Below are 13,110 nucleotides of genomic sequence, written 5' to 3' on the forward strand. Positions count from 1 at the left end.
TGGTGACGATTTAAAAAAAACCTATACAAACTTTCAACCCCTTATTTGCACCCTTATGGGGAGAATTCTAGAAAACGATGAAACACGTGTTCAATTAAATATTTTTAAAAATCTAAATTTCAAATTTTATAAAAATCGGTGCCGACTTAAGTTTTTTTCCATACAAACTTTGTATGTCACCCCTTTAGGGTTAAAATTGTTCAAAATCCCTTCTTAGTGGATGTCCAGATTACGAAAGTAAACATCTGTCCAAATTCCACGTTTCTACGCACAGCGGTTACGGCTGTGCGTGCGTCTTACCTCAGTCAGTGAGGACAAGTCCTTTTATATATATAGATAATAAACATATAAGTTTATAGATATATCTATAAGTATTTATCTGAAATATTACATAAGTGCCTCCGTGGCGCAATCGGCTAGCGCGTTCGGCTGTTAACCGAAAGGTTGGTGGTTCAAGCCCACCCGGGGGCGAAAACTCTTTTTACTTTAATAAAATTATTTTTTATTAAGAAGTAGGGGCGTAGAAAGGAAGGCAATGGGGGCATCATGCCCCGGGCGTCACTCCCTAAGGGGTGTCGTGGAAACGCGTAGCTGTGCTGACGTCCAATGGGCATCGAACTCACAACCGCTTTTACAGTCCGATCCTTGTGCCCCTGCGCCATAACGAACTAATAATACGTTTATATTATTAGGATAAATAATATATTTATATTATAATGTATATGCTGAAATTGAATAATTACTTTAAAAAAATAATCAGAGGCTTATTAACGATACATCAATTATTATAATGGAAATTTGATACAATAATTAATTCAGTTCAGTTCAAAAGCGATTACTAATGTATTGTGTTATAATGACCTCGTGGTTTAGTGGAACAGCATCTGACTATAATAACGATGTCATGGGTTCAATACTAACTCGAAGCGAGGTATCGTAAATAACTTAAATTATTTATACCTCGATACCTCGCTCTGGTAGGCAAAGCGCCGCGTTGAGTTACGCCGATCAACATGTAATACTTTGAAAATTGGGAGGACAGTGAAGAATACAGGGTCAATGAAAAGAAAAAATATTAATGCATAAAAAAGTTTCTATTATCCGTAAACCTAAAAAAGGAAAGCCAAGTGAAGACTGAAATAACACAGCACGAGTATTTTATTATAATCCAATACTTATTAAAACTTCTGACGTCGTCGTTTAATTAGTTTTATAAAATTTTCAGTGATTTCTCCTAACAAAACGCAAATAATTTTTAAAAAAGCTTGTGAAAAAAAATTACCGGTAATTTTTGTCCATCAACTCTCCCTGAAAGTTATAGTTAAAATTTAACTTTCTTAAAAATCATATTATGTATGTATTTCATTGTTATTTAAACTTCCCGAATAACTCTGCTGAACGCCTCATAGACGTTTGATCCGTCGTGTTACATGCTGTTTATATTTTAATGTCTTGTTCATATGATTATTTAAAACGAGCCCACTATTGTATATAAATGATTTCAAACCAGTACTCTATTATCATATCGCAAAAAGTTTTTTTTTCAGGGTCACATTGTCTCCCCCATACAGCAGAGGGAATATATTGTTAACACTTCGTTCCTCACTTGCCGCGGAATTCTTGAGGTATTGCGTATAAGTGGCAAAACTTAAGGCCCCACCTTGGCTTGTTACCGAGGAAAGGAAAAAAAATAAAAATTACTTTCCTGTGAGTCGGAATCGAACTCACAACCATCGGGTTTACAATCACACCCTCGTGCCACTGCTCCACAACTGCATCAGATATTATAATAAAAAATAATCTAGCATTAGATAAATTGCAGTTAAAACTTAAATTACTTTTCGTCAAAGCTTCTGGGATTCGTTAAATGAAGAGGAATAAAATTCTGCATTTTACTACAGTGGACTCCCTTAGGTATCATAAAGTCGGCTTGTATTAAATAGCTTCCTTGCTTTTATTAAAAGATAAGTGGTGGTGTGTTTGAGAAATTATATTCTAACTCATTTCTCATGTTTAGAGTTTATAATTTAACTGTAAATTACTTTTGTATGGACTTTAGAGTTAAGTTTTTAATATTGTATTGTATTTTAATACATGTTGTTTGCCTTTTTTAACTTTTACGTATAATATCATATATTTTTTTGAGTATTTTTTTCAGAGTCGACAATTTCCAACAAACCCTTGTTCGAATTATTATCGATACCAGGGCGAAGACACAAATATATTAAATGTTTCATATCCCCGAGTGAGATTCGAACTCGCAACCTGTCACTCTTGTGGCCCTGCGCCACGACTAGCCGTGATTAGACTTTTTTATGACTTCAAAAATGTAAACAAATAAATGTACCAAACATATCATTAATAGTTAAATATTGATATAATTACATAATGAAACATAATTTTAGAGTGTAAAACGTGTGGAGTAAATAAACAATGTTTGTGTCAAGCACGAATCGTAATAAATCAACATTCATTAATTCATCACCGCTAATTAAAAGCTGTCATTTATTTGTATTTTATTTACATGGTTAACGCCACTACATCATTTACATAGAATCTATTACAGTTTTACTGGAAGTGATATTTTTAACATTGTGACTTACTGTCTAAAGACCGATTGTTACATGAAAAATAAAGGCGTTTTACAAACTTACTAAGTTTACCTATTAACTTGTTTTTCCCGCACATAGAAGCAGAAGCAGAGGGAACCTAGTGGTAAGACACTTACACTTGTGTCTGTTCCCCACGACTGATGTCCGGGATACTCAATACAAACGAAGAAGAATTAGGAATAATGGGAGGGCCCATTAAGAATACGTGTACTTAAAAGTTAAACATATCAATAACTTAAATACATTAAGTACGTATCTAGATCAATATAATTTTTTTTCGAACACTACATTTTTTGAACGAAAACTTAAATATGATTTTTTCTATCATTTTGCAATTAAACATGCTCTGAAATAGCTATCAGGTTAAAAAGTAAAAAATCACTGTTAATTTAATTATGTACAATTTAAAAAATATTTATAATATTAAAAATAAAATAAAATGTACAGATATATGTTTATTTAGCAATATTTTTTTAAAATGTAAATTAAAAGCTACGGAATACAATAATTAAAGTTTTTAAAGGCTTATTGACTTTCAATTTATATGTTGACTTGTAGAGGAAAAATAAATAGCAACATCTCAAACATTACGCGAGCGAAATCTGATTCTCATCAGATTTGAACTTTTCTTAAGTTTAAGAGTTATCGTAACGAAATTTAAACCGTCAAAGAGGCGCGGGTTCAAATATCGCTACGTTCAAATTTTTACACATTTCCTAAAAAAAATGTTTAATTTCCATTTAATTTGGTCCAGGCTCTCAGGCTCAGGCAAAAAGGTTTATATAACATAACTTTTTCTACGTTTAAAATTGTTAAAAAAATACCTTTAAAAAATTCAAATCCTGGTCCATCATCAGATACTGATAACTGCCAAGTTTCACGGTAGTTATGTTGTTAAAACTGGGTGATGTCCAATTTTTCTTACTTTGATTAATAAAAGTGTTTTAAAATATATACTTCATATTATATGTTTGTGCAAAATGTACGAGGCCAAAGTGTGCTTACTTTGACTTCACTCTACTCAGAGGTAGAAAGAATCACACAACCTTTACTAGTTTTAATGCTATAAATAAATACCAATAAAAGTATTATTATTGTAAGGAAACCATACAAATTGTATTTACAAGAAATTATTCTTATATATGTTCTCTTTAGCTTCACGCCTCTCCTGCTGTATGGGTATAAGAAGAGCAAACTTAATGTTACGCCATTTTATTTTTCACACTACATGTTAAATGGCACAACCCATAACCAGGCTGGTCACCTTTTCGAATTCAAAAAATATTTAATCTTTTATTATCGTTATCGTTGCACAAGCGTGCGCGATAGTTGCGGGTTCGATTTCCTTAAGAGGAAACAAAATATTTAACATTTTCATTTCATCACTCCAGTAACCAGGTAAAGCAAAGGTTGAGTCTCCCGACTGGGGATTGACCCTGCAACCATCACGTTTATAATCATACACTGTCCTACAGCGATAAATCAAATTTGCGTTTCCATTTTTCATATATCTGTGCATTATAAAAGTATAATCGTTTGATAAAATTAATATTGTGGGCATATTAGGGCACGCCTCGTCTCATATGTAAATGAAAACAACTAAAATAATATTAATTGGTTATTGTTGTTTGTATCTATATATATAAAATCGAAAGGTCAAACTACATGTGCTAGGAATCTGAAATTTTGCATAGGAGTTACTTATAGGACGTAGGTGCTCGCTAAGACGGGAATTTGTAATATTCGACTTCTAAGGGGTTGTTTTTGGGGTTGAAAGTTTGTATGAAACTTCTTTACTACAAATGCTAGGAGTCTCAAATTTTGTATGGCCGTCACTTATAAGACGTAAGTACACACGGAGACGGGAATTTCCAATATTCCACCCCTAAAGGGTTGTTTTTAGGGTTGGTAGTTTGCATGAAACTTCGTTACTATAAGCGCTAGGAGTCTTAAATTTTCTATGGACGTCACTTATAGGACGCAAGTACACACGGAGACGGGAATTTCCAATATTCCACCCCTAAAGGGTTGTTTTTAGGGTTGGTAGTTTGCATGAAACTTCGTTACTATAAGCGCTAGGAGTCTTAAATTTTCTATGGACGTCACTTATAGGACGCAAGTACACACGGAGACGGGAATTTCCAATATTCCACCCCTAAAGGGTTGTTTTTAGGGTTGGTAGTTTGCATGAAACTTCGTTACTATAAGCGCTAGAAGTCTTAAATTTTCTATGGACGTCACTTATAGGACGCAAGTACACACGGAGACGGGAATTTCCAATATTCCACCCCTAAAGGGTTGTTTTTAGGGTTGGTAGTTTGCATGAAACTTCGTTACTATAAGCGCTAGGAGTCTTAAATTTTCTATGGACGTCACTTATAGGACGCAAGTACACACGGAGACGGGAATTTCCAATATTCCACCCCTAAAGGGTTGTTTTTAGGGTTGGTAGTTTGCATGAAACTTCGTTACTATAAGCGCTAGGAGTCTTAAATTTTCTATGGACGTCACTTATAGGACGCAAGTACACACGGAGACGGGAATTTCCAATATTCCACCCCTAAAGGGTTGTTTTTAGGGTTGGTAGTTTGCATGAAACTTCGTTACTATAAGCGCTAGGAGTCTTAAATTTTCTATGGACGTCACTTATAGGACGCAAGTACACACGGAGACGGGAATTTCCAATATTCCACCCCTAAAGGGTTGTTTTTAGGGTTGGTAGTTTGCATGAAACTTCGTTACTATAAGCGCTAGGAGTCTTAAATTTTCTATGGACGTCACTTATAGGACGCAAGTACACACGGAGACGGGAATTTCCAATATTCCACCCTTAAAGGGTTGTTTTTAGGGTTGATAGTTTGTATGAAACTTCGTAACTATAAGTGCTAGGAGTCTCAAATTTTGCATGAGTGGTACTTATAGGAAGTAGTTGTTAACTAAGACGAGATTTTGCTAAATTTGATACCTAAGCATATAGTTTTGGAGTTGATATTGTATATGCAATTTCGTAATTACAAGTGCTGGTCAAAAATCTCAAATTTTACGGATATAAGTTAAAACATCTGTTAACTATATAATGCATTTCATATTCTACACATAATTAAAGGATATAAAAGCGAAATCTGCACATGAAAAATATAGGCCTTCGTGGCACAGGGGCACAAGGGTGTGGGTTCGATTTCCACTCGAGGTAATGCATAATTGTATATTAATATTTATATTTTTTCGCTCTAGCAGCAATTCAAAAGCCAGGCGTGAAGTTCGGCCACTCAACACGCAATGCCTCGAAAAATTTAGTGGAAAGTGGGGAAAGGAGTGTCTCAACGCTCGGTTCCCTTTGCCTATACTCTGTGCGGAGTACAGTGCGTGAAGCTGAAAAAAGAAAGATAAAGAGGCCAGTCGTGGTGCAGAAACACGAAAGTGTTATAGTAAATGCGACTGGTTGTAGGTTTTATGTCTGCTCGAGGAAATGAAATATTTATTTAAATTTATATTTTCATTTCTTTGCTCTGGTGTCGAGGCAAAGCGTGACGTTGAGTTCCATCACTTAATACGCAATGCCTCCAGAAATGGGCGGAAAATAGGAAACGGAGTATCTTAGCTCTAGATTCCTTCGGCCCACCCCACTGTGCGCTGGATACAGCGTGAAGTTGATTATAAAGATATAAAAACTTAAGAATTAGGTCCATTAATATATCGATAATAGAGGCTTAAAACTACTTTTGTCTCCGATTGCGAATCATGCAAAAATGACTGGTATGATGGATGCTGGCAAAACCAAAGTGTCAAGTCTGTTACAGAATATTGGATGCTCACCGATTCAAATGGTTCTAAGTTGTCTGCAAACATATGGTTTTATGGAGATGAGAACAGTACTTCATATGAGGCCGATCTTGGGCTCTTTACATTACCAATTGGTGTTTTGTCGTAAAGTAATGTCTCGCTCTGCCGGTGACTCCCAGTGTCTTTGATACCAACTTGCTCTTGGTTTCCGTATGATCGCGATACTGACTGATAGTTACGCGAAATGTTAAAGCCCAACATGTTGATACTGGGAGTATATGAGAATAACATTTTTTTTGTTTAAATTAATAATACTCTATAACAAAAATTTACATAAAAGTGATAAGAGCCCTATCAGGAATGAATCCCTGTCAAGGCCAGTTATTTCGTCTTTAAGTCTGTTTATGCAATTGTAAATTATTTGAATAGTTCAAATTAATACTTATATTTCTTTTTAACATATGGTGAAAGTAAAAAAAAGTAAAAAAAAAAACCATATCTTTGCGTATATTTTGCAATATACGCTCTAAAAAAAATCGGTAATATATATATTTACAAAAAAAATCTTATAACTGATCTTAAATAGTAGGTAATGTAGGTTGCATTCTTTTCAACCATTCAAAATTCTTATAACAAGTACGCTAATACGGTACCAAAGTTATTGAAATGTGCATATTAGAAATCACTAAGTGCGCTGCAAACATGAAATATTAGAACATAAATTAATTCAGTATATTGAATTAAGAATTGTGTAGTTTAAGCGGGCGAAGCCGCTGGCGGTTGCTAGTAATATATAAATGGGAAAATGTATAAGTCCAAAATAAGAGTGTTAATAGGTACAAAAAAATATTGAATATTTTGCATAAATTGATCTACCAAAGAACAAAGTTGCATAAAAAACATTTCTACGATCTTCAAGACAAGCATTTAAAAGTTTATAATTGATACTTCTCTGAGTTTACAAGAACTTTATAGATTTTTACAACAATGTTTGCATCATTAAAAAAACTATTGTTCTCTTGATTTTTTTTAATGGAATTATATAACAAAGCTATTTTTTTCCTTTATATTAACTCCTATGTCATATTATATGTAAGACTACACTAAAGTAACGCTATTCGAACCCGTAACAAAGTTGTTGTGTTCTGCCACTTAACACGCAATACCTCCAGAATTCGACGGAAAATAGAGAATGGCGTGTTTTAACACTAGATTCCCTTTGACTACCGGGTTGTGTGAAACTAAAAAAATATTAATTTTTAACAAAAACAAAAACCGACTTCTAACAACGAACTAAAAAGTGAAAAATAACTATAGCAAGATTTTATAATTTTGAAATCGGTGCCAAGTAAAACAAACAGGCTTAGTAATTAGATATTGTAGTAAAAGTGTTGTAGCATTAGATTGACACCGACTTCAAAATTATAAAATCTTTATATAGTTATTTTTCACTTTTTAGTTCGTTGTTAGAAGTCGGTTTTTGTTTTTGTTAAAAATTAATTTATTTTACGATTTTTAGTGATGGGTAGAACTTAAAATGATGCTTCTTGAACGAGTGGTGATGGTGGTGGTAGTGGTTGTGATTGTTCTATGTAAAACTTCATTTAATTAGCTATTATTTTTGTGCAAAGTTACACTTTGATATATTGACAAGAACAAACATAATAAAAAGTGTTCGGGTGAATTCGGAATCTCCCTTTTTTGAAGTTGGTTGAAAATGAGAACATCCTCTTTTTTGAGATTGGTTGAAAAGAAATGCAACGATCAGGAATCTCACTTCTGACATCAATTTAAAAAGATTTTGCTTGTAACTATTACAATATAATTAATTTTTGACAAAAAAAAACAAACTTTCTCAATTTTCTCCGGATTCCATAATCGAAACCTAACCAAACTTTCACCAAATTATCCTTGAAGTGTATCCTTTCAAATAAAAAAAGAATCATCAAAATCGGTTGGCGCGACATTGAGTTATTCGGCTAGTAGTCGCGCACATGCATAATGCAAATTTAAGACTTATGTGATTTTCTCATGGATACCATTGTCAGACATGGACCAAAAAAATGGGACCATTCGGGAAGCTATACCTTTCAAATAAAAAAAAAGTTATCAAAATCGGTCCACCCAGTTAAAAGTTATGAGGTAACAAACATAAAAAAAAAATAAAATAAAAAAAAAAATACAGTCGAATTGATAACCTCCTTTTCTTACAGAAGTCGGTTAATAAATTTAAATATAAACGGTTCCTAACCTTAACTAACTACAATTACGTTATTTAGATACGTTATTACGATAATTACGTTATTTAGATACGTAAAAAATATTATCGCTGACATTAATACATTTTTATTTCACGTTCTAGCAAATCGTTCGTCATTTACCACATTTCGTAACACTCCATCAAACTGGAATAAATCGAGGGAAAGTCTATTTGTCAACGGAATAGCTGTATTTTGTCTCTATTTTCGGTCGACTCGAAGTAAGACTTCTTTTTTTAACATCACGCTGTATTCCGCTTATAGCAGGATAGGCAGGATTCGAATGTCTTAAATATTTTGAGGGCTTTTAGCTTAAACTAAATTATTTCATTTTATTTATTGTGAATGTATTCTTGAGAAATAGACAAATAGATGGATGAGGGGATCCCATAGGATTATGGGACTTCCCAAATTGGTGCTACCAATGTCTTAACTATAGGTCCGCTAAGCTGCAAAAAGCGCGTAGGACGATCTAAAAATCTAAATGGATCTAAAAATCGATATCCCACTGGTCTTCATTAAAATATATTACGACTCGCAAATGAGCTTCAGTTTTCTGAGCGTCTCAAAGGGATTTGGAAGAGTGACACTTTCTTAATACGTCACCCTCGTATTCTAAATTTATGTACATCTTGTTATATCCATTAATTGAGTATGTAACTGACACAGCCATTTTTAATACGGTATCCTTAAAGGGTTCTCGTGGGATCGAGGGAAAAAATGCTCAAAACTTTTAGCTGAGGTCTATAGCTTTTAATTTAATAAAAGAAAATGTTCCCTTTTTATTTAAGAAAGAACCTATTGTTCCAACATGATAGGTGGTCTTTCTTACTCTGGGTGTATGTAATAACAATTAAAACAAAGTATTTAGCTTTACGCAGTACATAGCGGATAAACTAATGTTAAGATACTCCGTTCCAATTAGGATATTTCCATTCCTCCATTTTTCCTCGAATTTTCAAGGCATTGCATTGAATTTCGAATTGAAATAAAACAAGGTTTTTAATCATGAGTTGATCCATGAATAGAAGCAGTTTATTAGATAATAAGAAACAGTTTGGATTTAAATCCCACCCAAGAGAATTAATTATTATTTTCATTTATATGCGGCGTTGAGTATTGCCATTCAATACACAGTATCTCCTATTCACGCGGAAAGTTGGAAACGGAATGTTTTAAAATTAGATTCCCTCCAAGTTCCTTCTCTGTTATATGCGACACTTACAAGAAATTTTAAAAAGTTAATTCAGTAGAGAAACGGAAAGCAATTATTAGTAAAAGGTAAATAGTAGTAGTAGAAAAGACCAAATGTTAAGTGAATTTCTGCTCTATTTCTTATTAATGGAAAAAAGTGCCTGAATAAGTTTTCTCTGTCAATACTAAAACAATGATAAAATTAAATAAAGCAATCTGCAGGTCTCCTTCAAAAGTATCATCAACACTGTATTAAAAAAATGTTTCGCCCCCGGGTGGGCTCGAACCACCAACCTTTCGGTTAACAGCCGAACGCGCTAGCCGATTGCGCCACGGAGGCTCATATAGATACATATAAATTTACATATTATATTTATTTACATATTAGAATTGGTAAAGCAATAAAAAGAAAATATTAAGACTATAAATGACACATAATATGTGTCCTTTGTTCGAATATCAAATGTCTTTAAAAATACTATTTTCTTTCCTAATTCCAGCCGAATTTAGGTCTGTCATGGCGCAGGGACACACGCGTGTGACTGTAAAGGTGATAGGTTGTAGGTTCGATTCCCATTCAAGGAACGGAAATATTTAATATTTTTTTATTAGACATAACACCTCTTTTTCCGCCGACTCAACCGCCGGAACTCAACGCCGCGCTTTGTCCTGCACAAAATTCAAATAATCATATTTCTCTAAAAACTAAAGTAGGTTAAATCAATTACCTTAGACACACCCGAAATGTGATATAAACAAATCTGTGTTGACCGCATTCAAAATTCATCTCATGAAAGATTAAACAGAGGTCGCCCTAAGAAATATTAGCTTATCCCAGAATATAGACCGTTACGGGTATCGTGTCTTTCATAGTTTATATTATTTGTATTTATATATGTATAAAGGTAGACAAAATACCTGATTTCAGTATCTATACAGCGATTGTTATATATATTTATAGCAATTATTTTTAAATTTAATTTTAGCTTCACGCTGTATCCCGCAGATAGCATGGTAAACAGAAATAACGTAGTGTTAATGTACTTTCGAGAAATTGCTCGTTACAAGGACGGAGAAAAGAAAATATTAAATATTTCATTTAGTGTTAAAATGAAAGAGTAACTATAATAAATTGCAATAAAATGTTCGTTAGCTATTAACTGATAGTGAGTATTTACTCAATACAAATATTTAATAGCTTGAACAAGTGTTTTAAAGTGGATAGTAATAAAATTATGGGGCAAATGGGTTAGTAGAAAAATGGCCGATTGATTTATTTGCGCTTGTATCATATAGTAAAATAGTTTTATTAGTTTCACGCGTTATCACGCAAATATTATTGTAGATAGAGAAAACTTAGTGTCAACAAACTCGTTTGATCGCTTTTCTCCTTTAATTTCGAGACATTGTGTATGTGTATCGACAGAACTTAGCGCCGCGTTTTGTCTTACCAGATCAGAGAAATGAGAATATATTTAAACTTCCATTTTTGCAATTATTACTCGTTTTAAATGAAACCCATTATCCGGATCACTCACATATTATATTTTTAGTTCTATACATTATTTTGGAAACCCGACAAGACTTTTTGAACACTTTGCGGTAGTCCGTGGTAACGTCGGGTTTGCAAAAATAATAATAACAAAAATATGCGATAAATCCAGCTAAAGCGGTTCATTTAATGTACGAGTATATTTGTTCAAGTGGATAATGAACCTATAAACATTACAGTTACAAGCAACATACAGTTCCACCCTCATTCCCTAGAACGCGTCATCCCTTGAGGGACAGTGTCAATCCATCATAGCGAACGTGTGCACTTGTAGTCCCTGTTGAGCTTTAATGAATCTCAATAACAAGAAATGATAAGTAGGTAAGTGAGAATGTAATCAATAAGTAACAGATCGAGTTTGTGCCTACAAACTCCATCTGTTTACTAGTAGGTAGTCTAAGATTCCGTCAGCCATCCTGCAATTCCATTATCAAACCAGCGCGAAGGTACAATTATATTGTATTGTCATCTAATTTGTCAAGTTGCATAATAAGAATAATTAGAAGTGAGTGCAATTCAGATTCTTAGATTTTATTACATACTTATTCACTTACAACTCGACCTAATAAAAGCGTGTTAAAAAGAAAAATATTAAAGAAATTTGCCCCTTTGATATAATTATATATTCCGCCATTTCGTTGTTTTCATTGAAATGAGAAAAGAAATGAATCCCCTGGAGCGTTGCGCGATTTGTTGTTTTCCCGATTATTCCAATTCTTTATAAGACGATCGGTTTGTCAATAGCTTAGAGATATATAGAATAATATTAAAACGGTATAAAGAATATACCGTTTTAATATTATTAAATTTTATATAACTTGTTTCCCTGAGTGGGAATCGAACCCACAACAGTCGCGTTTACAATCGCACTATGACGGCCTCTATATACTTAAGTACAGACACTTACGAAATTTAACATACATCCAAGCCCAAATAGACTACCTTACATGTACATCACATATGAACATGTCCAACTCAACAACCTTCTTTGATTAAATCGGTTAAAAATATTATACATTTTTTCCCGAAAAACACTTAAGAAATATGATATAAATTGTATTCGGACCCTAATATTGTCACCATATTTTATTCTATTTTCGACCAATCCCTTATTCCGTCAACACATAATAAATACACTTCTTATATCTTGAACCCTAAGAATCCTGAGGCATTTTCAAATTGATAACCAAAGAGGTACTTCGGCCAGGGACTTGTCCTATATGAGCCCTTTGAACGTATAAAATATCGAAAATTATTTTTACACGTGTTACATTGACTATTTGGGTGTAAAAGAATTCTATGAGGGTAGACCCATGTTTTATTTAGTAAAGACGAAGAATTTAGTACAGAAGACAGAGTTTGTATTGGTTGCTTGGACAGCTTTCAAGAAGCGCGGGTTCTTTTTTCTAAAAAGTAACATTATTTTTGCTTCACACACAGACGTATTGATGTTTAGTTTTAGCGGTATAGGGTAATTAACACCATCATGTCTGCCCTCGGGACATAAAAAGAAGGGTTTATGTAGTATTCTCTATGATAAATATTGATAGTTTAATATCCTGAAAAAAAAAAGACTTCACGTTTCCGGAAATCCTCTCTTCGCTTTGTTTTGGAAAAATAAGACATGAAAATTATAAATAATTTTTCCGTTACTGAATAATTGACTTATGCACACATAATATAATTACTGGACGTACAGTGCTGCATTTTC

At 33.4% G+C, this 13,110-nt stretch overlaps 2 non-coding genes across 2 annotated transcripts; one reads left to right on the plus strand and one right to left on the minus strand.

Moving 5' to 3' along the window:
• The first annotated feature begins 397 nt into the window (after nucleotides 1–397).
• On the plus strand, nucleotides 398–471 carry TRNAN-GUU (transfer RNA asparagine (anticodon GUU)). Its single transcript has one exon. It is a non-coding gene; the product is annotated as a tRNA-Asn (tRNA).
• A 9,642-nt stretch (nucleotides 472–10,113) lies between these two features.
• TRNAN-GUU (transfer RNA asparagine (anticodon GUU)) lies at nucleotides 10,114–10,187 on the minus strand. The gene has a single exon. It is a non-coding gene; the product is annotated as a tRNA-Asn (tRNA).
• Nucleotides 10,188–13,110: the final 2,923 nt, after the last annotated feature.

The sequence above is a fragment of the Heliconius melpomene genome, chromosome 13 (genome assembly GCF_056956725.1).
Source record: "Heliconius melpomene rosina isolate 202511_hmr_F chromosome 13, ASM5695672v1, whole genome shotgun sequence".
Taxonomy (NCBI): Eukaryota; Metazoa; Arthropoda; class Insecta; order Lepidoptera; family Nymphalidae; genus Heliconius; species Heliconius melpomene.